Raw genomic sequence first — 27,436 nt, 5'->3', positions numbered from 1 at the left:
ATTGCAAGTGCTATTCTATAGGATTCAGTCTATACTTAGAAGTAGCAACTAATGCTGTTTTCTCACAGCCATATTTAGGGGTCTAAGAAATAAGAGTAGAAGAGGGAGTATCACTTTGCACGTTAACACCATGACCCACTGACATTATTGTTTTTGTTTACGTTTTCTTGACTTAGGATCTGCTAGTCTAAAGTTCTTGTTATCCAGAGGAGAAATACTTTTCCTAGGACACACGAAAATGGTTGCTTTGAACTGGAAGTTGAAACAGCAACTTACCGCTTTGAAATCCTCAGCTATTGGATAAAGGGGCAAAAAGGTTATTCTTTCTCTTATTTATCAAAGAGAAATATGGTTGTGTATATATAATGAAGCTGGAAGGAATACATTTGGAAATCAGGAGATTGTCAGAGGTGCCTTCTGGTATTGCTTTATACTGTGGTCAATGTTAACAAGAGAGTATATATAGCAACACAGTGTAGGTAGGACCACCTGAGGTCCTAAGAAAGACCTGGGTCACACCACCATGTAAAAGTCCTCAGCCAACTGAAGTGCAAATGGGTAGTGCAGGAAGGAAATTGCAAATACCATCTAAGGCTTCTTACTGGTTGCAAAGGACTATAACAGCTAGCAATAATTTCTTCCTTTCACAGGTATATATACCTAACTTCCCCCTTATACCAAGTTTGTTGCTTTCTCTCCCTTTATACCAAGTTTGTTGCTTTTGTTTACTTTTACTCCAAAAGTTTAGTCCATAACTTTGAGAATATTAAAATGGGAATATACTTAAATTGGAAGATGACTGATAAGACATTGGGCTCTCTTTTTGGGGACAGGGTGAGCATATATTTGTTTGCATGATAGTCTTCATTTGTAAGAAAAATGTGTTGTTTTTCTGAATGTAAATGTTGGAAGGATGGTGTGTATGGATGTTGTCTTGTCAAAGGGATGAACACGCAAGGAAACTGGATTGACTATGTCGACAGCCACCATGCAGAGGTTTTCCAGTGTGTAGACACTAGAAAAGTAAAATCATATTTCTCAGAATTTCGCAGCTAGTGTTCCACGTATGAGTTAGGTTCTACCAGTCAGATGTATGTATGTAAGATTGATTCTGAACTTTGTCACAAAAGGAGAGAGGCAGTGTGGGGGAACCCATTTTGTTTATACAAATTGTGTCAGCATATTAAGATGTATTTCTGCTTTCCTCTGTCTAGTTAAATACTATAGCAGTGGCATCCTGATCATAGCAGACAGGTTTATGGTGTTATTTATGAAATTGTTTCTGTGAACTTAGCCTAGAATCTATTAGTTTAGTTTTTCACTAATTCTGCAAGGTGTCAAGAAAGCTCTTTATAAGCCCTTTCTGCTTAAACTAGAATAGTTTGTATCATTTGAACTTTTAAAATCTAACCAATATTGTATGTGTAAATATACACACATACTGATAGACACTCTAATCTAATAATGTCAAGTGATTGAGAATTGAGTTCTAAAGAAAAATGAAAAGCCTTTCATACTCTTGGGAAGGTAGTATCATTGCTTCAAAAGTAAAAAAAACAAAAGGAAAAAAAACTTCATCAGTTCCAGGCTGTGACTGAAATAAACTACTGGAAAAGCAGTAATCAAGGGGTTTGATCCTGAGGAGGCATTTTCTTCTCTTTTCCCTCAAAATTAATTGTCAAAGTGAATGGAGATTTTATCATTTGAGTACATATATACATGCACGTGCATATTTATAATATATCATGTTATAGTTTACATTTATACAAAATATAAGTGTACATTTTAAATAAATGTATAAATATATTAATGAAAATGAAAGTTTTCTACATTTTTTCCAATCTATTTCATTTACTATATCATGGAAATTTTACTATGTTATTAAATATTTTCTATTTCAATTTTAAAAGTACTCTATTGTATGGATTACTAAAAGTACTCTATTGTATGGATTACCATTATGAACTATTTTTTTGCAATATTCTAATATTAAAACAATGCTTCAAAGGACTGTGGGAAGATGGCAAAGTAGGGAGCTCCAAGACTCAGTTCTTTCACCAGAACAACTATTAAACAGGCAGGAACTCTCTGAAACAACAGTTGGGAAACTCTGGATGCCAGAATAATACCATATGGTACCCAGGGTAGTGTAGGAGGAGGAGGCAAATACATTATGGTAAAGAACAGTAAATTGTTCTCTTTGTGCAGTGGCTACCAAGAATCCTATGGCAGACTGTCATGGGGTCCATGCCCTGGTCAGCTCTCTGATGACAGAAAAAGATGTAAAAATCCTCTTCCCCAAAACCAGGGGTAGGCATGACCAATCACTGATTATGGATTTTGATTAGCAATTTCAGATGACTGGGGGCCTGGCTCTGAGGGGCCATTATTTCAACTCGCCCTGGACAAAGCCCTGGCAGAGGAGACATAAAGGTGCTACACTTCCTCATGGTTGAGGGGCCAGTTAATTGAAGGGCTGGATTTTCTGGGTCAGTCAAGAAAGCTCAGCTATGGGAAGCCAAGGAAGAAGTGTTTGGTACCTTTCCTTATTCCCTCCCCAGGGCATTTTGGAGTCTTCACCCCTTTCATGGATCTCTGGTCCTGTTTTGACTGGGACAGACTGATTTGGGAAAGTCCTCTCCAGTGTGCCCTCCTCCCAGAATTTGCCCTTTAGGCCAAAGCAGCTTGAGATAATGAAAGGAATGAAAGAAACTATAGAGGTGGACAATCTGGTATAAAGAACTGCTGGCCTCAAGTGCCCAGAAGAGGGAGCTCTCTCCTCTGGGAAGCAGAAGGGATAATGAACTCCTGTAAACAGAGGAACTCCAAAACAACTAATAAGCAAAAGCCCAGGAAAAGACCTGGGCTGAGAACAACAAGGAAAACCCTGTACACAGCATTTGCTTTGGGTAGACTTTCCTGACAGGAGGGCTAAAGCTCAAAAAAACTTCATCTCTTATCACTAGGTCATTACAAAATCAAGAAACAGACATCTTAGGGAATAAATCCCAGGGTTAACATGATAAAATATTAAAATCTATAGTGCACAACAAAAAAGTACAAGACAAAGAATCAGCAAATGATGGTCCCTCTGATGGAAGAGGCTAAAAATCCAGAAAACATCAAAGAAGATGGTATACCAAGCAAAACCTTTAAAAGAATGATTTTAATAATGCTCAAGGAGATGAAGGAAAATACAAAGAAACAACTAAAGGATATCAGGAAAATAATGAATGAGCAATAAGTTAATGTTAATAAAGAGATTGAAATGTTATAGCACTGAACACAACTGTTGGAGTTGAAGACCACAATAACTGAAATGAAAAATTCCCAGCAGTTTCAAGAGCAGATTGAATCTGGGAAAACAAAGAATCAGTGAACTTGAAGATAACACACTTGAAATGAGTGAGGCTGGGGAGAAGGGGGAAAAAAATTATAAAAAGCAAAAATAGCCAAAGACAAAGACACCCCTGGGACAAAATTAAATGTAACAATATATGTATTATGGGACCTCCAGAAGGAGAAGAGAAAAAGGGGCAGAAGGAATATTCAAAGAAATAATGACAGAGAACACCTGAAACTTAATAAAAGACATAAATATGCACATCCAAGAAGTCTGGAGAACACCAAACAGGATAAACCTGAAGAAAAATACATGCCATCATAAATTGATCATACAATCAAATGAAAAGAACATAGAGTACTGAAAGCTACAAGAGAAAAACAATGTGTTATGTACAAGGGAATCCCAATTAGATTGAGTGACAATTTTTCTTCAGAAGCCATAGAAGCCAGCGTCAGTAGGTTGAAATACTTAAAATGCTGAAAGAAAACATCTACGAACCAGGAATTTTATATCTGGCAAAAGTTTCTTTCAAAACTGAGGGAGAGATTAAGACATTCCAGACATAAAAAAGCTGAGGGAGTTCATCACCACTATACCTGCCCTACAAGCAGTGCTAAAGGGAGTTTCATCAGACTGAAAGGAAAGGACATCAGACAATGGTTCAAAGCAGCCTAAAGAATTAAAGACCTACAGTAAAGGTAACCATTTGAGTATTTATAAATGCCAGTATCATTGTAGTGTATTGTTTTGTAAGTAACTCCATTTCTTCCTACAAGTGGTAAAGAGTGAATGCATAACTCTATGTTTCTGCATATACAACATGCAAAGATACAAGGAACAAGTACAAAAAAAGAGAAGGGGATAGAAGGGTATAGGAAAAAGTATATATGTATGCTATTGAAGTTAAGTTGGTATCAAACCAAATATGGTTGTTATACATTTAGGATGTTAAATTTTAACACAGCTGTAACCACAAGGAAAATAGATGAAATATACACCTAGATAGTAAAGAGAAGACATTCCATATGGAATCACACAAAAACCAAATAAATATAAATATAAGCATTATCACGATAATTGAGGGACAAAAAGGAATAAGACATACAAAGGCTAAACAGCAAAATGGCAGAAGAAACTCCTCTGCATTATCAGTAGTGACTTGAAATGTAAATAGATTGAATTCTCCAGTAAAAAGGCAGAGATTGGCAAAATGGATAAAAAGGCATGACCCAACTGTATGCTGTCTACAAGAAACTCACCTTAAATTTCAAGATACAAGTAGGTTGAAAGTGAAAGGATGGAAAAAATATAGGGAACAGATGTAGCTCAAGCAGTTGAGCACCTGCTTACCACATGGGAGGTCCCAGGTTCAGTTCCCAGTGCCTCTTAGAAAAAACAAACAACTACAGGCAAAGCAAATGAAAAAACCAACTCAGGGGCAATGTGGCTCAGTGGTTGAGCATTGGCTTCCCACATACGAGGTCACACGTTCAATTCCTGGCCCCCTGTACTTCAAAAAAAAAAAAAAATATATATATATATATACACACACACACACATACACACACACAATGCAAGTAGTAACCAAAAGATAGCTGAGGTAGCTATTCTACTATCAGATAAAATAGAATTTGAGTCAAAAACTGTTACAAGGGACAAAGATGATTATTATATACTGTTTAAGGGGAGAATTTAACAAAAAGGTGTAACAATTATAAATATATATGTGCCTAACAATAGAGCACCAAAAGATATAAAACAAATACTGAAAGATGTGAAGGGAGAAATTGCTGGTTCTACGTTAACAGTAGGAGAATTTAATACACCACTTTCAGTAATGGATAGAACATGTAGTCAGAAGATCAATAAGGAAATACAATACTTGAGCAATACTCTAAACTAGGGATTCTTAACCTTTTTTGTTTCATGAACTCCTTTGCCAGTCAGGTGAAAACCACAGACCCCTTACTAAGTCCATACTATAAGGTGTAATATTTAATAAGTATATCATAACTGCACCAACATTTCCCCACAAGAACAATGTTTTTTTTTTAAACATTTCAAGCTAATGGACCCCTTGTTAAGGACCCCTGCTCTAAACCAACTAGACCTAACAGACATGTATAGAACACTTCACCCAACAAAAACAAATACATATTCTTTTTGAGTATATATGGATCATTCTCCAGGACAGACCATATGTTAGGTCATAGAGCAAGTCTCAGAATATTCAAAACTTTGAAATCAAACAATGTATAGTCTCTGATGAAAACAAAATGAGGCTAGAAATCAATAACAGGGGGAAATGGACAACTCACACATTTTTTTGGAAATTAAACAACATACTCTTAAACTACCAATGGGTTAAAGAGGAAAATCATGAGCAAAATTAGGAAATATCTTGAGGTAAATGAAAATGAAAGTACAACATGCCCAAACTTATGGAATTTAGTGAAGGTAGTGCTGAGGGGGAAGTTTAGCTCAAAATGCTTATATTAAAAAGGCAGAAAGAGTTCAAATCAGAGACCTAACCTCAAAACTGGAAGTACTAGAAACAGAAAAGCAAACTAAACCTAAAGTGAACAGAAGGAAGGATATAACTAAGACTAGAGTGGAGATAAATGAAATAGAAAAAAAAAATAGATAAAAATTGGTTCTTTGAAAAGTTCAATAAAATTGACAAACCTTTGGCTAGACTTACAAAGAAAAATGAGAGATGATGCAAATAACGAAAATTAAAATGGAAAAGGGGGACATTACTACCAACCCAACAGAAATAAAAAACATTCGAGGCTACTAAAAACGATTGTATGCTAATAAATTAGATAACTAGACAAAATGGACAAATTCTTAGAAACACCAAGATACCTACATTGACTCATGAAGAAACAGAAATTGGTCAAGAAACCAATTACTAGTAAAGAGATTTCATCAGTAATTAAAAACCTCCCCAAAAGAAAAGTCCCAGACCAGATGGCTTCACAGGAGGAATTCTACCAAACATTCCAAGAAGACTTAACTCCATTTCTGTTCAAACTCTTCCAAAAACCTAACATTCTATGAGGCCAACATCACCCTCATCCCAAGGCTGGATAAAGATACCACAAGAAAAAAAAACTACAAACCAATATCTCTTATGAATAATATAGATGCAAAATCCACAACAAAATACCAGCAAACCAAATTCACCAGCATATTAAAAGAATTATACAACATGATGTGGTGAGTTTTATCCATTGCATGTATGATTGGTTCAATATAAGGAAATCTAATTAATCTATTATGCCACATTGATACAATGAAGGAAAAAAACAAACAAACACATAATCATCTCAATTGATGCAGCAATGGCACTTGACAAAGACCAGCACCCCTTCTTGATTATTTTATTTTATTTTTTAAAAGATTTATTTATTTATTTATTTATCTCCCCTTCCTCCCCCCCCCACCCTGGTTGTCTGTTCTCTGTGTCTATTTGCTGCGTTTTCTTTGTCCACTTCTGTTGTTGTCAGTGGCATGGGAATCTGTGTTTCTTTTTGTTGTGTCATCTTGTTGTATCAGCTCTCTGTGTGTACGGCGCCATTCCTGGGCAGGCTGAACTTTCTTTCATGCTGGGCGGCTCTCCTTACAGGGCGCACTCCTTGCACGTGGGGCTCCCCTATGCGGGGACACCCCTGCGTGGCATGGCATTCCTTGCGCACATCAGCACTGCACATGGGCCAGCTCCACACAGGTCCAGGAGGCCCGGGGTTTGAACTGCAGACCTCCATGTGGTAGACGGATGCCCTAACCACTGGACTAAGTCCGCCGCCCCACTTCTTGATTAAAACCCTGAAAACACTAGGAATAGAAGACAACTTTCTCAACATGATAAAGGGCATCTATGAAAAACCCACAGCTAACATCCTACTTAATGGTGAAAGACTGAAAGCTTTTCCTCTAATATCAGGACCAAGATAAGGATGCTCACTGTCACCACTATTATTCAATATTGTACTGGAACTTCATGTCTGAGCAATTAGGCAATAAAAAAATAAAAGACATCCAAATTGGAAAAGAAGAGGTAAAACCTTCCCTATTTGCAGATAGCATGATCCTATATACAGAAAATCTAGAAAAATCCATTACAAAGTTCCTAGAGCTAATATATGAATTCAGGAAAGTGGCAGTGTACAAGACCAATACTCATAAATCACTAGTATTTATATACACAAGCCATGAAAAATCAGAAGAGGAAATCAAGAAAAATATTTTCATTTACAATAGTCACTAAAAGAACCAAATATCTAGAAATAAAACTAACCAAAGATATAAAGCACTTGTACAAAGAAAACCACAAAACACTGCCAAAAGAAGTCAAAGACCTAAATAAATGGAAGGGCATTCCATATTCATGGATTGGAAGACTAAATATTGCTAAGATGCCAATCCTACCCAAAGCAATTTATAGATTCAATGTAACCCGAATCAAAATTCCAGCAACCCTCTTTGCAGAAGTGGAAAAGCTAATAATCATATTTATATGGAAGCATAAGGGGTTCCAAATAACAAAAACCATCTTGAGAAAGAATGATGAAGTTGGAAGACTTACACATCCTGATCTTAAAACTTATTACAAAGACACCCTAAAAAAAGAACATGGTACTGGTACAAAGACATATAGATCCCTGGAATTGAACTAAACACTCAGAAATCAACCCTCATATTTATAGCCAATTGATTTTTTATTTTTATTTTTTATTTTTGTTTGAAAGAAGACTTAGATTGCATGAATTTTACATAAAAATATAGGGAATTCCCATATACCCCACCCCTTCTCCCTTCCACACTTTTCCCCATTAACAACATCTTTCATTAGTATGGTATATATATTACAACTGATGAACACATATTGAAACATTGCTACTATCCATGGTCTAGAGTTTACATCAAGGTTTACAGTTTGTACCACACAATTTTACAGGTTTTGATAAAATATATAATATGGTCAATTGATTTTTGACAAGGGGGCAAGACCACTCTATTGAAAAACAATAGTCTCTTCAACAAATGGTGCTGGAAAAACTAGATAGCCATTTGCAAAAAAAGGAGGACCACCTACCTCACACCTACAAAAATCAGCTCAAAATGAATCAAAGACCTAAATATAAAAGCCAGAACCACCAAACTCCTAGAAGAAAACTTAGAAAAGCATCTTTAGGACCTTGTGTTATGTAATGGTTTCTTAGACATTCCACCCAATGTACAAGCAACAAAAGAGAACACATAAATGGGACTTCATCAAAATTAAAAACTTTTGCAACTCAAAGAACTTTATCATGAAAGTAAAATGACAACCTACACAGTGGAGAAAATATTTGGAAACCACATATCTGAAAAAGGTTTAATATACAGAATATATAAAGAAATTCTTCATCTGAATGACAAAAAGACAAACCAAACAAAAAAAGGGCAAAAGATTTTAATAGACATTTCTTCAAATGAGATATACAAATGCTCACAAAGCACATGAAAAGATGTTCATCATCATTAGCCATCAGGGAAATGGAAATCAAAACCACAATGACATACCATTTCACACCCATTAGAATGGCTACTATTTTTAAAAAAACACCTAGAAAATAGCAAGTGTTGGAGAGGATGCAGAGAAATGGGAACACTCATTCATTGCTGGTGACAATGTAAAATGTTGTAGCTGCTGTGGAAGACAGTTTGGCAATTCTTCAGAAAGCTCAGTATAGAATTTCCATATGACCCAGCAATCCCACTTCTGGGATTTTCAACTGAAAGAATTGAAAACAGGGACCCAAACAGATATATTGCACACTGGGTTCACAGTGACTTTATTCACAATTGCTAAAAGATGGAAGCGACGCAAGTGTCCATCAACTGATGAATGGATAATCAAAATGTGGTATATACACACAATGGAGTATTATTCAGCTGTAAAAAGTGATGAAGTCCTGCAAAAATATGGATGAATCTTGAAGACATCATATTGAGGAAATAAACCAGACACAAAAGGACAAATATTCTATGATCTCACTTTCATGCTATAATTAGAAAGAACAAACTCATAGTCAGAATCTACAATATAGCCTGCCAAGGGATGGGGTGAGGATAGTGGAAGAGAAGTTAAGACTTAAAATGTATGGGTTCCTATTTGTAATGATGGAAATGTTTTGGTAATGGATGGTGGCCATAGTGGCACAGGATTGTGAACATAATTACCAGCATTGAAATATATACCTGAATGTGATTAAAAGGGGAAATGTTAGATTGTATATATGGTAACAGAATAAAAAAAAATCCATGGAACTACACTAAACAGTGAACCCTAAGTTAAAACATGGACTGTACTTAATAGTACGATTATAAAAATACGCTTTCATCAATTGTAACAAATGTTTCACACCAGTGCAATGTGTTTATATATATGGCAATCCTGTATTTTATGCACACTTGGTCTGTAAACCTACAACTTCTATAATAAAACACAAAACAAAATAGTAAAAACAATGCTTCAATAAACATTCTAGTCTATAATTATGTGCATATATTTATATATATTCACAATTATTTCCCTAGGATAAATCACTAGGCCTGGAATTAGAAGATAAAAAATATTTTGGAGAATATTTTTATATTTCATATTACCAAGTTGATTTCCAGAGAAACTGTAGTAATTTATAAATCACTTGACAATTCATGGAGTTTCTCATGCACCCACCTGCCAACACTGAATTTCATTATATTTTAAAAATTGCTGATTTGGAAAAAATTCACCTACATTTTACGTTTATACTTGTTTGATTACTTGTTAGACTGAACAAAATTTAATATATTTATTTTCTCATTATGTTTCTTCTTTGGTGATTGTTTTTTTCACATCCCTTGCTAGTATTGCCCATGAATTTTTAGAAATATTTCCTTTGGCTACTGTGTCATGCAGCCAAAATACCAGGGGCTTTTGTATTTACTACTGTGCAACAATTATTCAGAGTCTCAGTTTCCTTATTTTTATAATACATGCATATTATAATACTACACAATGTTATTGTGGAGATTACATTACATAATATATTTACATTTTCTATCACAGTTTCTCTTATGTAATAACTACTCAACTAAAGTTTTGCTTCCCTATGTGCTATCACTAGGGCTAAACAATTGGAAAGTTCATGGAGTAAGTTACCACTCTCAGATTTGTGGCCTGTGGAGATGGGTGGTGGACAGACTAAGCCATAAGAAAGAAGATTAAAAAGGATGGCAGGAAAAAATCAGTAACAGGACTGAAATTAAATGGCTTTTGTCTCTACCAACAGTTTACAATAGTCAAATCAGATTTAACCCCAGGACCTCATTTCTTTAGTCATTGATCCCTAAATGGTTTTCTCTTCTTGGAAACCCACTTTATATTCCTTTTATATAAATAACTCCATAAATTCCAGTGCATTAATATTGGAGATCTTTACCTACCACTTTGTCTATAGAATCATGCATTTTATAATTGGAAGGGACCCTGATGTCCATTAAGCCTACTTTTAGGTAAGGATATTTTTGTGTGTGTCTTTTTACAGGAGAAGCAATTGAGATCAGAGAGGAGACCCTTCATTCAATTTATGAGAAATTCATGTCACATAAAATATTGTGAGGAAAAAGTGGCAATTCCACAATGCAGAGGAACTCAGTAATACTTTCATCTGTTTGTTTTCAGCATATGAAGATATATTTCCCTTTACTCAATTAAGTGGATTTATGAGTTGCCTTACATAGTTTTACATTGAACTAATCCTTTGTTTTGGTAGGATTGGCTGGGTTAAGCTGGGAATACAAACAGTCCAAAGTTCAGTGGCTTAATAACAGCACATGCTTTCTTTTTGCTCATGATGCATGCATAAGAGTGTGGCAAAGATGACAAAGATCAGAGCCTGTGACCTGGGCTGTTGTACTCTATCTCAGTACAAACTTCAGGATCTCTGAAGCTGGAAGATAAGAAAGAAAAAAGGAACATGGGGAAGCATTCATGCATTGGCTTGTAAAGATGTCACTTTCAACCACATTTTTTGTATGTGCGCCAAAGTAAATTATGTGGCAGAATCTAACTAACCAAAAGCAAAATTAAAAGCGGTGGGGAAGAACAATTCTACATGTGTCCAGAAGGAAAGGAAAACCAGAATGTTTATATATTTATGAACAGCTCTAAGGACTGAGTACCCATCTTCACAAAATAAACGTGAAATAAAATATCAAAGATGATAAGAAAGCTGATACCTTTCCAACGTCAAGTACAGAGAGCTCTGTCAATCAAATTTTGAGATAAAGTAATGATAGTCTTTTTTGGGGAGATTGGAGAGAACATGGTTTCATTAAAGGCAAAGCTGATTTTTTCAGCAGCTGCAGGTCTTGCAGACAGACCAAAACAAACAAACCACACACACACACAAATAGAAAAACAAAACAACACAAAAGTCAACTACACAAAACCAGTTTCTGATAAAGATTCTCCTTCTCCTCCTCATTATTCCACAGTGAGGAGGAGAGGATGGTAAGGCGAGAAACCCCGCCCCAAGAGTGAGAAAACATTCCAAACACCAAATTCTCAGGCAGAAATGGAGCTGTAGACTTGACTTGGTTGCTACTGGGAGTGAGCTGGTGAACCTGATTAGCTTGTCTAGGGTGCAAAAAATCAGTGACAGTTCCAGCACTGGAATGTGGCAGCTGCCTGAATGCACAGCTCAAACACACATGCTAGGTAAAGGTATCAGTAATTTGCGGGGGTTGCCCATACTCCTGACAACCGGGGCACTTGGATGTGCTTCGTTCTGCGGCTCTTTTCCAGCTCTAAGGCCCCCAACTAACTTCATGTGCTCACACACACAGTTCCTCCCCTCCAGAAGAGCAGAAGGGCATGTGTGCAAACACACAAGCACTCACACATACCCAAAGAAGGAGAAACCAACCAGACAATAAACCCTGCCACCAGCACAGCAATAGGACATTTAGATTGTTTCCATAATTTCCCCTTAAAATATTATTTTTCCCCCAGGAAATGACTAATAGAAATACTGTCTTTCTGTTTCTACACAAGAAAATGTTCAGTCCTCTTTCCTCCTAATAAATATCAAATATGAAGTTTATTTTCCTTTCTTTACTCTTTTCCCAAGTGGACTTTGTTGTGTTTTCTTCTGTGCATTGACATGCACGTGTCCATGTAGCCTTGAATTCCTTTCTGAAAATGGAATTTGGGAGACTGCTGCTGGGTGGGGGCTGGCTCCTCTGTGGGCTATGAGTTCAGACTGTCTTTTGGGTCCCAACTTCTAGACCCCATGCTGTAACTTCTTGGTGAGATGTTGTATACATTGGGAATAAAAACAATTACTAGTATAGAGCACAGGGTTAAAAAGGGATAGTGGTAGGGGTAGGAGGACGTGGGTGGTAAGTAGGATGGGGGCACAAAAACCAACCAACCAAAAATTAACCATACTGAAAGTGTCTACTTATTAGAAGATGTCAGGCCTTGAATGAACATCCTGGTTTCTAAGGGACTGTTTGCTATGTTACAGTAAAATGTATTCCTAACAGTGCAGCTAAGAAGTTGCCAGAGACAGTTCAAAATTATCAATAAATCTATAAATTATCCAAAATATTGATTTATATTTGGTATTGCTAACAATGATCCTCTACCTAAATATGTATTTTGCTTTGAGATTATTGCTAACGATATTATGAAGCTATCACACTTAGCAAAAAAGAAATAAGCATTTAAAATATGAGTTCAGGGAAATGGATGTGGCTCAACAAATTGGGCTCCCGTCTACCAAATAAGTAGAAGGTCCAGGGTTCAATGCCCAGGTGCTCCTGGTGAGGGCAAGCTGGCCCACGCGGAGTGCTGGGCCATGCAGGAATGTGGCCCCATGCAGGATTGTCACCCTGAGTGGGAATGTTGCCCCGCGCAGGAAAGCCACCCTGCACAAGGGTGCCGGCCAATGCAGAGAGCTGGTACAGCAAGATGACACAGCAAGACACAGAGGAGAAAAAATAAGAAGACGTAGCAGAACAGGGAGATGAGCTGGCACAAGAGGGTAATTGCCTCTCCCACTCTGGAAGGTCCCAGGATAGAATACAAGCACAGAAGAACACAGTGAATGGACACAGAGAGCAGACAATGGAGGAAATGGGGGGAGAGGGGAATAAATAAAAATAAAATCTTTAAAAAATGAGTGCAAACCTTTCTGAGAGAAAAAAGTTTTTTATAACATTGGTGAAGAAATATTGTTTCTTTGACAATTGTCTTTTTCTTTAAAAATATTTACATGATGTTTTTATAATATGCTAATATATGAGTAGGGTGATATACATATATATATTGTAAATAACTATCTTTATTGAAGATTCATGTTTAAAAATATTTTACTGATTGTGGTGCATGATTAAATGTGTTTAGAGCTTATTGCCTAGGTGGCTCATCTCAGATAACCCAAGTGTCTTCTTAATCTTTTTACTATCCACACAGTTACCTTAATGTAATCTTGCTCACTCTGCAGGATTTGATAGACTTATATATATTACTAGGTCTTATGTAAATTACTGTGCATTTGGCTGTAACTAAGAGAAACCAGATAGATGTAAACTGGTTTAACCAAAACATATATTTTTGTTGGCTCAGCTAATTGAAAGGCAAGACCAAAACAGGCTCTAGACTTTGGGCAACAGTGGCTTCAACGCTGTTTGTCCGCTCTTTTCTCAGCTGGCCCCTTTCCTGGGTGTTGGCTTTGTTCTAAAGCTGGCTTCTTTTATAGTTATCTGGTGGCTGCCAATGCAACTAGGGCCACGTACTTCCTTGTATATATTCAGTGGGAGACCAAACCTCACTCCCAACCATAAAGACATTCAATTTAGTTGTGTGCTGTAGATCAAAACTGAGATATGAATAATGACATGGGCAGATTGATATAAGCTTAATACCAACAAAGGAGAAAGGAGTTACCATAATTAATTTGGCCTAACCAGGACCCATTTTTCAAGTTGGGGTCAATTCCTTAAATCATGTTATTGCTAACCAAGGTTAAGGGTTGGGATGGATATAGAGCTGCTACAGATTAGTGCCTAATCTGCTATTTTTCTTAGGTGTATTTGCAATTTAACAAGGCATAAGAAACTCGAACTCAGAGGGAAAAATTGTGGGGTTTAGGGCATTAGCAGATATGTGTGAAATGTGTTTTGGGGGATAGGGGTCTTTCTTGCTCTTCCTAAACTTGTTTAGTAATTAACTTTTAGTTAGTAAAGCTGGCCCCTTCTTGGTTTTCTTTCTTTCTCATTTTTGTATTATTTGCTATATGTCTTATCCTTTTACCTTGCTCATCCCAAAGGAAAGAAAAAAAAAAAGGCCTCTACTTCGCCAGTTTTCTTTTGGAGCACACAGTGTTACTAAGAAGGAGAGAGAGACAGAATGTGTATTCAATTCTAGCCTTTCAGACTAGCTTTGAGAAAGAGGAATATTTGAAATCTATGTGCACAGTACAGAATTATCAGCTGTCTTTTAGTTCTGAATTTGCGATGGGCCTATATTTTCTTTTTGTCTTGACTATGGTTGCTCTTGGGGATAAATAACAAGTCAGTCTGTTCCTCAGGGACTGTTCTTTCTGGTGGCAATGTATCAAGGAGCCAGCTGTTTGCTTCCACTAAGATGGCCTGACCACCACCCAGAATTAGCTTGGAAGAGAATTTCATAACTACCCTGCACAAGAATGGGCATCTTTTTAATACATCAAGCATGGAACCATATGGAAGCGAATGCATCATAAACCAGGTAATCCAGGATAGTTCAGGAAGCAACAGTAATAGAAATAGCAAGAAAGAGAAAGTTCGTGCAACTTTGGGATACTGTTTAGTGCCAGCAGATTAGGCAGCAAACAGGAATTTGCATGAGCCTAGTGTGGATAAACATGCAGCAGCAGAAGTAGAGAATAAGATGAAAGAAACGACAGATTAAGAGTAAGAATGATTGGTTAAAAAGGGGGAATGTTAGATTGTATATATGATACAGAATAAAGAAAAAACCATGAAACTATAGTTCATACAAGCAGTGAACCCTAGGTAAACCTATGGACTTTAGTTAATAATACAATTATAAAAATGTGCTATCATCAATTTTTAACAAATGTTCCACACCCATGCAAGTTGTTGTTGGTGGGATGGTATATGGGAATTCTGTATTTTATGCATGATTGTTCTGTAAACCCTGTTCTCTAACAAAGGGAAAATGAATAAGAACGAGTGCTAATAAATGAGTTACATGTTTAATAAATATATCTAACATTTAGCCTCTTAAAAGAAACCCCCCAAATTAGTTAGAACTTCATATTTCAGATGAAAAGACTGAAACCCACTATCCCACGGTGAGTAACTGATGATGCCAGTATGCTCATCCCAGTCAGTTTGGTTGTTTAGCCCATGGTTTTTCTACTTTTCAGTATGAGTTATTGTATCATTCAGGCCATCTCTTTGCTAAAGAAAATTTACCAATGTCTGGTATGATGAGAAACTGGTTGCCAAGAATAAGCTCAGGGTTAAATAGTTTTTAGTGTGTTTAAATTATTCCCAGCAAATAGCATTTTTATTAAGAAAAAAATATATCAGGAAGACTATTGAACTGGTTAGTGCTACACAGTGGGAAGAACAGCAGTTGTACTTGCAGAAGAAAACTAGCATCAATTATTCAATAATAGCATTTCTGATTGATTTCCACTAGATGGTACTATTGAGTTCAATATTCAATCTGCTGTATATTTTAGAGCAAGAATTTGACTAATTATAAAGACATTTACATTGTTCTACTTTCCCCTTCTACATTAATATTTAAAAAAATACTCAGACCATGTTTATCCATTTTAGAAGTAAGGCAATGTATAAACCTCTCTGAAAATTTGAAAACACTAGTAACTTAAGGAGCAGATATAATAGCTGATCTTTTGTATTGTAGTTCATTAAAAAAATCATTATAGAACATTTTTCATCACGTTTTCACCTTCGGCCATAACTATTTTTCTTTTCAAGCAAAATATAAATTTCATTTTCAGACCATTGAAAGAGGAGGAGAAAATAACATGAAGTTAAATTTTCCCCAATTTTTTAATCAGGTGAGAAGACATCTTGAGTGGGTGTGTTTGTATGTGAAAACAAACTATCTTTGTGTGCATATTTTGTTACTTCAATTGTCATTAGACATTATAAACAAAAGCAAAAATGCTGGAAAGTGCTTCTTCCAAATAGTGAATGCTGAATACAATATATGACAACTTGTATTGATTCCCTAAGTATGTTATCGCAGAACAAAAATGAACCAAACAGCTCCATCTATTTTTCTTTGCTGTCTTCCCTCACTAGATGCACAGCTGGAAAAGACTTTAGGAATTCTCTAATCCATCTCCATCACTGGACAAATAGGAAACAGAGGACACAGACCACATCTTCAACTGTACTTAGAAAGGAAGTAAAAGATGGGCTCTCCTGTCACTGTGCTGAGTTCAGTCTAACTGGTTTGTAGGTCTTCACCAAGGACTCGCTTATGGAGTGTCCCCAAACTAAACTAGGTCATAATTGAAGAATCAGGGTTTCCTGTCAGTTTTTATGAACACTATTATTTTTAATAAAACTTGTACAGTTAAAAAGTGGCATGAAACGGTATTGGTGCTATAAGATACAAAAATGCCAACTCCCCAGAATCAGCTTGCATAATGAGAAGTGCAGACTGGAGTCAGGTAGAACTGAATAGTGCTTATAGTTCCTTAACTTACATCTATGTAAGCTTGGGCAAGTTACTGCACCTTTCAGACAGTCATTTTATCTATAAAATGGAGTTAAAAATACCTACCTCATAGAAAAGAAGTGCAGCCTAAATGAAATAGTGTAGAAGGCTCTTAATAAATGCTTATTTCCTTAACTCATTAAGAAATAGTTTTTAAAATGGAAAATGCATTTGAAAGCTCAATTTTACAGCATGGATCATTAATGCTTGATGCCATGGATCTGCCTACCTGGAGGGTTGTGTTTTGACCTGCCTAATGATGAATTTCATCAACTGATTGAGACTGATCAATTCCTTGCCCTAGATTTGCGAAGCCCATTTGGTTGATTGCACAGACCTGGTCACAGTCAAACTGATATAAACCCACAGACTACAGAAATCAAAATAAGACATAGAAAATCACAGACAAAAGAAATGCAGTTGTATAACTGCTCCAGAGCTGAAGTTATCTTGATTAAGTCTACCATAATGCAATGGCACAGAATTACACACTACACTTCTTTTTTATTGCACCTATACCCATATTCCCTCCCTGACAATTTAATGCTAATGTTGTCATGTTACAGATTGTAGATCTGGGTTATAGAATGGTTAACTCTGAGCTTTTATACACTTAAATTTTTTTCATTTCAGTGCTCTTATAATCCAGCAGATGTCAGTCGTTCTCTTTAGCTAGTCTATGTTTACTCTCATCTACCTAGAAGCAGCTGAAGAGAAATCACCTTTAGTTATGTCGAAGTCTGACATGTTTGTTGAACCATAACAATAATAATCCTCCCCATTAACCTCTCCTGGACTCGAGACATTTTGTACTCAAACCATGATGAAGTTTTATTTCCTCATTTAATTAAAAAAATCTCCATTTCAGTTTGCAAAATGTATGACCAGTAAGTAAATGACAAAAAGGGAAGGATGTGCAAGGAATCTGAATTTGTGATGAAATAGTTTGTACTCTTATGAAATAAGATCAATCCCTACTGATGTCAATGTAAAGTTGACAACACTGTATAGTTGAATAAAAAATGCCATGCAGTTTATGGTGTATATTTGCGTAGATATGTGTGCAATGTTGTGCTTTTTGACCATTGTGGATCAATGACAGAAGGTCATTATATCCATTCATTGGTGCTGGCATACAGCTTGCTAGTTAAGAGCAGATTTTATAAAACCAGGGTAAAACAAGCTTAATTTATATGAGGTAATTTTTTTCCAGTTACTAAAAGAAAAAGTGCTGCTTTAAAAGAGAACATAGTAAATGCAAAAGTCAGTGTATCCTTAGATGTTTCTCAAACCGTCTTTGTGTTTTAAATCTACCTTGTCACTTTACTAGGGATTAGTTTATCCTTGAAGAGTATGTTCATTAAAATGAAGCAATATTGTCATCTTTCTTTCTCAACAAATCCTGAATTTATTATGAGGAAACAGATAACCTCTTTGCAAGCCCATTTTTTACTCTAACTTCAAATTGGTTTGGCTTAATGCTACAATTCAATATTGGTTTAAACCGTATTTGGTAGCTACTCCATATTCTGGTAGTTAGATTGCCTCTGAGAGGATCCCAGCTTAACCTGCTTTTGCTCCACATTTAGATAATTGTTGTTTACATGCCAAAATCACCAAGTTTCTCTTCACTTTATTTCTTGAGGATTTTTTTGGCTCAACTATTGGGGAATTTAGATATAATGCAGCTTTTAAATACAAAAAACCAGTCTTAAACTATATATATTTAACTATAACTATTTACTGGGTAACTCACAGAAAGAATCAGTGACAGAAAGATGCCAAACCTGTAAAATTAGGGAAAGAAGAAAAACAGTTCCATATCAAATAACTATTTAATGATTAATATGAAAAATAGTACAGGTTAAGAGAATGGGTAAGAAATAATGCTATTACTAAATTTTAAATATCTTACATGGAAGGAGTTTTGCAAACATAACAGTTGCATCTAGAAAGGATTTTTAAAGTTATTTTTATACTAGATCTTTTCCTTGAGGCCCACTAATACCCTAAATGTTATGTTATTAATGCACATATCAAAACTTACAAGGTGAAGAAAAAGGGCAATATGCTTGGCCCTCATTTATTTACATTTTGTCAACTTTAGAAGTGACTGAGGACTCAGTTATCTAAGTGGCCAAGGACTCAGTGATCTAAGCTTTAGGCCCATGTGGGAGAGTGGACAGATGACAACAGAAAGGAAGAAGGAAGAGCAGGAATGTCCACGGTGATGATGACTCAGGGCGTGAAACATTGCAGGATGAAGCAGAGAAGGGAGAGATACTGGTTCCTCTCGAGCAGGTTGTACTAATGAGCTGCTAGCATTTGAGAAACACTGATTGTTGAACTACTCTTGCAACTGCTATGCCCCAATATTCCCATAAGGCGTTACAACTGTTATCGCAATATCAACGCACAGTAAAATAAACACACTGCTTTTGCATGAACTTGAATATTCAGTCTCAGCGATGGGTATGATAGAAGTATATAAACCTCTCTTTCCCATTCTCCCATAACCCTACTTTTAAAGAGTTGCCAGGTATTCAATCATTGTCACAGTTTTATGAGATTTTAGGTATCCATGCTTTACTATTTTTCAGCAATTTTTGAATACAGTAATTACAGATAGCTTGACTTTTGGATTTACATTACAAATGCTGGTTTTGTTCAAATTAGTCTATACCATGAGATTTGAATTTTTTGTATATTTTATATAAACTTGAAATTGAAATACCTCAATGATCCTTGTTTATAGAATTTAAAACTAGGTTTTAAATATTGATAAATTTTCCCTTCAATTGTTTTTCAAATGTAGTTCATATTCTTTTTTTGTTTGTTTGTTTTAAAGGGTATTTATTTGGAGTAGGAGCTTACAGATACCAGGCCATAAAGCATAAGTTACTTCCCTCACCAAAGTTGGAGCAAGATGGCTGCCGACGTCTGCGAGGGTTCAGGCTTCCTGGGTTTCTCTGGGTTCAGCTCCTCTGTTTTCCCGACAAGGTCAGCTGTAGACCATGAGCCTCTCTAGACTTTTCCTCTTTCCACAGGGTCAGCAGTATACTATCAGGTGAACAGCTCTGTCTCTCTCCCTGGGGTTCCAGCTTAATACTTCAGCATCAAACTCTAACATCAAAACTCCAACATTAAAAGCCCCCAACTCTGTCCTATGCCATGCTTTTTATCTGTGAGTCCCTGCCCACCAAGGGCTAATGATGTGGCCCTTTCAAAGCCCTAATCATAACTTAATCATGCCTAGGTACAGACCAGATTACAAACTATAGTTTATGTTCTTGATCACTGAGAATGTAGAAGACTTGCTTAAAACAAGGATGATGATCAGAACTAGGATCTCATCTAGATTCAACATTTTCTAATTCTCTCTGTCCCATCCTATTCCAGGTTTATATCATCTTTTCTTGGGATTATCAGAATTGCTTTAATCCATGCTTTTATATATCTAAAGATTTTTTTTTCTAATATAATTTATCACGCCCATGATTGCCTGATTTTTTTCTAAATCATTAGTTTTATCATTCCTCTACTTTGGAATCTAATATTATATCAAATCCAAACCACTCAGGTTAGCATTCAAGGCCTTTGTTTACCTGGTTTCCATTTATTTACCTAATTCCAGCTTCAATACTTTCCAGAATGTTTCCTCCATTTCTCCTACGTCCAAGGTCATCTTATATCTTTTGTTCATGGCTGTTTCTTCTCATCTCCAGTCTTCCTAGCCTGCTTTGGAACATCTTTGTCTGCCTACTCCATCAATCATGATATTCTATGTCTTTTAAAACCTAGCTAAAGAATCCCTCAACATGGATTCTTTTTGTTTTTGCCACTTGAATTCTTCAGCATCTATTTATATAATTTTTCTCTGCCATACTTCCAAAAGGTAATGACTGGTTTTGAATTATCTAGTTTTTAAAAAATTAATGCTGCTTCATATCCCCAATTAAATTTCATTCCTCTTACTATGGTATTATATTAAAGTACCTTTTAGCTGGGAGGCACAATGCTCAGTATTTTCACTTAAAATAATCTAATTTGATTTTCACAAAAGTCTTCAAGTCATGTGATTTTTATCATTATTTTATACATGATAAAACTAAATTTCATGAAGTTTAAGTAATGTTTTTATTGGCAAAATCTGGTAAATTGGCAGTAGTGGGATCCTTCGTGCTCTGACATCCATGCTTTTTCTCATCCAAGATGCTGCCTCTATGCTGGAAATCCAGTAGTGGCAAAAATAAATGAATAAATATAATGTTAATTTATGTTTTAAAATTCTCTGCCTTAAGGAAAAGTGTATCTATTCAGCAATATTTATGAAGCTATTAAGTCTAGGTTTTATTACATGCAAAAGAAAGAAGGTAAACTACTTCACACCATTTAATACATGATAAAATGGTATATTATACCATAAATGGTATAATTAGAATAAGTATACTCATGGAGTGAGAATTTAGATAAAATGGGATATTATTACAAAAATAATCTCAAATGGATCAAAGACCTAAGTGTAAGAGTCTGAACTATCAAAATCCAAGAAGAAAACATAAGGAAACAGCTTTAGGACCTTGTATTAAGTGATGGTTTCTTAGATTTTTACATCCAAAGCACAAGCAACAAAAGAAAAAATAATGAGAATGCATCAAAATTGAAAACTTGTGCAACAAAGGACTTTATAATGAAAGTAAAACAACAACAACATACACAATGGCTAAGATGTTACAACCCTTGGGTCCCAGCTTCTTTAGTTGTGAAATGAGAAGGTCAGATTAATGATTTCTGCAACCCATTGCAGGGAAAAGGTTTTATACTATTTTTTACTATTGCACTCTGAGTTTGACTTATAAATGAGTACACTATCCTTCCTCCCCAATAGACTCTCTATTTACTTTCCATGATAGTTGGAAAGACTTTGATTTAGTAACTAGAATGACACTTTTTTTCTCTCTTTCTGATCATCTGACTTACAGTGCCAAATATCTTGCCTCTGGATTTCTGTGGATAAAAGGTGCCATTAGGGGGAGCAGATGTAACTCAAGTGACTGAGTACCTGCTTCCCATGTACGAGGTCCTGGATTCAATCCTGGGTACCTCCTTAAAAACAACCAAACAAAAAAGGTGCCATTAGGATATTACTATCTGTATTTAAAAATTTAACCTCTGTATCATTCTTGTTTGTTTATTGATCATGCTTAAAATCTTAAAATCATACCTCTCATAATTTTTTGAGGCAAGTATACAAGTTATATGAGGCTATCCATTTCTTCGAATTCTAACACATTGTTTAATGTTGATATTACTAATGCCTTTGTTATTTAAAATATATTAAAATATAACCTTCATAGTTGACATTAAGCAAAAAGACTCATGGACATACCTTCAGTAGAAATAGAAATAAAAACAAAACCATGTTGACTTTTGCTAGCCCTATAAGTGGAAAAGAAGGAAAGAAATTTATTAATTATTTTACCACGTGAATAATTTAATTCTGTACAGGAGCTGTTTTAAGAATTTCAAAGTATTCACTGGTGGGAAGTCAAAGCAGATTTAGTGAGTTTATCTTAGTATATTTCTCACTATATGTTTAATATATGTCTTAAAACATAGATTTTTCCCATCACTGGTTTTTTTTCTCTTGGGAAAAAGGAAATGGTGCAGGATGAGATGGTGAGAAAAGTTCAAGGAAACAATCGTAATGAGTCACAACCGAGTCTGGGTTTTGTAGATTCCCATGTTTAGCAAAAGAGCTTATAGAGGGAGATGAGAGACAGAGGGAAAAAAAAAAAAAAAATCAAACTGTTTTCAAAAGTACTGTAGTAGCCAAGAAGAAAGTTCAAATTTGAAAAAGCAAAATCGTGTCCGCGTCATCACATACTGCCCATTTCCTTGAATTATGGCCGTGTGAAATTGATTTCTGTGCAGATTGGATTCACTGGCAGTTTCCTTTCCTAAAGGTCCCACAGTTCCTTTTCCTTTTCTGAAAGAGCAAAAGTACCCCCCAGATTTATTGTAAATCCTAATGTCCATTCTTGTAACAGGAACCAAACTGATACGGCATCTGCTTTGGTGAACAGAGGTGGGCTTTTGAGACCTCCCCAATTTCTTTTTTAACTTCCACATTTCTGATAAGAGAAGCGGCTGCCGCATTAGAACAATGCAACCCAAGTTTACACTGGCAAATGGCTTTTCCTTATTGATGTGGAAACACAGCTGCACCCCCTGTTTACCAAGGCTATCCACCACAGAATCTCTGACATTACAACCTGGTTAACAAGGCTTTCTGCTTTTCTGCTGATGATAAAGTGAAAACTTCCCTGTGCTACAAAATGAAAACAGGCTTTCTTTTTGGGAACCTGGACCTTGACAAATTTCTTTTTTTCTGATGCTAACCTTCTCTCCTTTCTGCATATGGCTCTTGTTAGGAAAAAGCATAGCATTGGGGACATTTATTTTTGAATAAACATGGTAACTGTCATGGTAAAAAGTGGAGTTTTGATCTTTCCCATGTTAGTCATTTCTTAGCAAAGACTTAAGAGCGAGGCTGCCTATCTGTATTGGTTAAATCTACCATCAAGAAGGGTGCCGATCCACCACGCCGTTTTCCTCCTGACGTGGCACTGCTTTTACTCAGTCTTCATAAGCTCCTTAATTCTTTTTAGGAGGATAGAGAAATGACTCTCGTTTTAGTTCTAATTATATTATTGCTTGCAGGCCTGCCCCTAACATTAGCGGGATCTGGGGCAAAAGTACCAATAGGCCCTCATAACACTTAGTTAAATAGTTAAACGTTGTAAGTCAAGCTATGTGTTTAAAATATGTCCCATTCTCCTGTTTTAACAGCTCTACCTTCATTATGACTTGGACATGCAGGTTTGAACTGAAACGTTTTGGACCACTCCGAGTTCTGAGTTGGCTGGAAAGGGTGGGCAGGGAGCAGAGCTGACCTCTGGCTGTGACTCACCTGCTTCCCTTCCCGTGCTGAGCCCTGCTCCCCACCGCGCGGGGCCTCGCAAGCACAGGCGCGGATGCCCATCCGCACCTCCTCCATCCAACAAACAGCTGCCCTTGACCACTCCTAGAACCCTGGCGTGTAAACCCCCTTGGCAAATTCACCCTCGCGGGGAAGAAGTCCACACGAATCAAGGACGTAGGCGTGGGGCCATTAGGGCAGGGAGTTTGCGGACTGCTGTGGCTGGCACAAGTTCTAGAAGGGTTAGTGAGGTTCGATGATGGGAGGGGAGCCACGTCCTCCTGGTTGAGTGTAATTCTCACTTCTTGGGTACAACCAGAGAAACACAAGTTTCAGGACACAGTATTGGTCACTTGAAGGTTTGCTGCACAGATTTTATGAGATTCTGGGTTAAGAATATTTTGGAATTTATAGTGATCAGCACAACCACCATAAAGTAAGGGTACTTCTTAAATTTACTTTGAATTTGGAAACCTAAGCTGAATAGAGGGGAGCGGGTGTAGCTCAGTGGTTGAGCACCTGCTTCCCAGGTGTGAGGTTCCAGGTTTAGTCCCTGGTACCTCCTGAAAGAGAAAAAGAAATAAATAAGTTGAATAGAAATAATGAGTAGCTTTATACATGATGTTATTCAGGAGCAAGAATCCCTACCCCATATGTGAATCTCATCTGTCCAACATATTCACGTGTCTCATCAATTACCATTTTTGATACCCTGGTACACAGGGAAGAAATTCTTCCTAGGTATTGCCTATATATTCTCAAAAACCATTTAATCATTTGTTCGACACACAATTGATGAGCATCTGCATTGGACCACACATTGTACTAGGGCTGTTCCTCTAAGTAGGACTACCAACAGAGACAACTAAAACAGAGGTCCCATTCTCAAGGTGATCAATATTTAAGTGGATAATGATAAAGGCATGTAGTAAGTGATAATAAAGAAACATTTATGATGCTTTGGTGTCAGAAGCTGTGGCAGTTTAAAATTATTTGATGAATCCTCAAAAGAGAAAGATTATGTTTGTGGGCTGGTGAGCAACCTTTTTAATTGGACTAGGTCAGTAAGGCGTGACTCAGGTTGAGTCTCTGTCCTCTTGCTGGGTCTGATAAAAAACAGAGACACACTGGAAAAGAGAGCTCTGCCATTTTTTGAACCATGTAACAGAAAGGAGAGGCTCAAGCAGATGAGGTCCCATGGAGAGATGAGCCATTTGCCTGATAGCTTGCAGCTAAAATCAGGAAGAAGGCTGAGCAGCCGAATCTGAGAGACGAGACCCAGTAAGAGAAAAGCCCTATGTCTGGTTGCCCTCAGCTGAGCTCTGGGAAAGGTGCAGTGCGAAGAGGAAGACAGAGACCAGGCAGAGCTTGCCCGCTGTTTTGCTTCAGCACAGCTTGCTCACCCAAGCTAACTCAGATGAGAAAGCGCCTCTTACGGTGCCTTGAGTTGAACTTTCCCAGCCTTGGAAATGTGAGCTTTTACCCCAAATAAATCCCCTTTATAAAAGTCAACACATTTCTGGTACTTTGCATTGGCAGGTCTTTGGCAAACTAAAACAGAAGGGATGTAACAAGTTCCTGAAGACAGAATAATGTAGCAGTTATGACTATGGGCTTTGGATTTAGAGAGTCCTTTGTTTAATTGCCATCTCTACCACCTACCATCTTGTAAATTACTTAATCCTAAACTTTAATTTCTTCATCTGTGAAATGGATTGTGATGAGAAATAACATACATATAATCCTTACTATGTACCAAGCACTTCATTATGTATGATGACAACCTTTGAGGTAGGCACTAGTTATTATAAATCTATTTTGCAGAAGAGCCTGGAGCACAGAGAGGTTACATAAGATACCCATGGTTACACGCTAAATAATGGAGCCAAGATAACAACCCAAATAATTTGACTCCAGAGTCTCTAATTTAACCCACTACCCTTTATCCTTTTCTAAGGAAAAGTTGATTGATTGAGAGATAGTATGAGCTCAGTACATTGTGGTTATAACTATTTTGCTATTGACTATATATAAATAGGAGGCAGATAGATCAGGAAAGGTTTCACATTAAAAGTAGTGACTAAGTTGAACTTGAAGGACACATGGGTAGATAAAACAATTTCAGGGAGTGGAAACTATACTGAAAGGAAAAGAAGTGGGAACAAGTCCATTGAAAGGAGATTGGGAAGAGAGTAAATGCTAGTGATGGTTCTGAACTGCGGAAAACCATCTAAACCAAACTAAGGAATTTCGTCTTATTGTGTAAGAAATGGAGGAGCATGTTGATAAAGTGGCAAACTTTAAGTAGGGAAGTGTTATTATCATGTGTGATTTCTTAACTAATTTGTCATTAATAATGGAAGATAATTTTAATATACTACAACCCCCATATATGGGAACCATTTAATTCTAAAAATTAAGGGTATTGAAGTCCAGAAGCCATCCTTCAGTAGCAGAAAAAATAAAAGATAACTGATATGCCTGAGCATTATCTCCATAATGCCCTGCTTCTTTCTACTGAAGCCTGCAAATCCAGAAGGTATTCTGAGGTCAAACTTCCATGTTTGTGTCTGTTTGGATTGTTATCATTTTTCATGCTTAAGTATATTAAAAACATAATAAATTCTTTATAATTTTTAAAGATGATTTGCTCTAAGTGCACAAGAATGCAATTCTTGATACAACATCTTCCTCAAATATTTTCATGGGTCCTATAAGTGCAAGTCAATGTACTAAGTATTTGAGGAAAAAAAAGAAAGATATAAACGGTTGTAAGTTAGCTAACCATTTCATGTAATTTTTATAATTCAAATGGGTTCTTTATAAACTAACTTCATTTTCTCCTTAGCTCAGGCTCCTTTTTATTGCAATAATCCTGAAAAATAATTTTCCAGTCTTTCTAAGTATACCTCCCCAATTTCCTGTGTCTAATGTAAAGCTAAACTGTTTTTTCAGCAATTTTGACTAGACTCAGTGGATTAGTATAACTGTGTAAAGCTGGTCCAACAATTTCCCTGAGGGTATGTATCACAACATGAACTTTTTGGCAGAGTCAGAGTAATGCTACTGTTTTTAAAAGACCACATTTTGATTTGTAGAGTATTTTAAATTCAGAAATCTTGGCACATCACAGAACGAAAAAAAAGTGACATTAGATGTCTCACTGAAATGGACCAAATGAAAGATGTAAATACATGTGCTTCAAATATTAAACATACTTATCTCTAATACTTAGGTACACTGCATTTACATGTACGACTGCTGTTGTACTGAGGCAGAAAAATTGGTTCAACAATTT

The 27,436-nt window shown here is 36.4% G+C and overlaps 1 long non-coding RNA gene across 1 annotated transcript; it reads left to right on the top strand.

Annotated features, from left to right (window-relative positions):
* Nucleotides 1-176: 176 nt before the first annotated feature.
* Nucleotides 177-26,779, top strand: LOC139438684 (uncharacterized). Its single transcript, XR_011648388.1, has 5 exons — nt 177-316; nt 14,980-15,158; nt 16,736-16,887; nt 20,005-20,156; nt 24,009-26,779. It is a non-coding gene; the product is annotated as an uncharacterized lncRNA (long non-coding RNA).
* Nucleotides 26,780-27,436: the final 657 nt, after the last annotated feature.

This window comes from Dasypus novemcinctus, chromosome 1, assembly GCF_030445035.2.
Source record: "Dasypus novemcinctus isolate mDasNov1 chromosome 1, mDasNov1.1.hap2, whole genome shotgun sequence".
NCBI classification, from domain to species: domain Eukaryota; kingdom Metazoa; phylum Chordata; class Mammalia; order Cingulata; family Dasypodidae; genus Dasypus; species Dasypus novemcinctus.
Note: the sequence above shows the minus strand (reverse complement) of the source record. Positions and strands in the feature narration are given on the sequence as shown.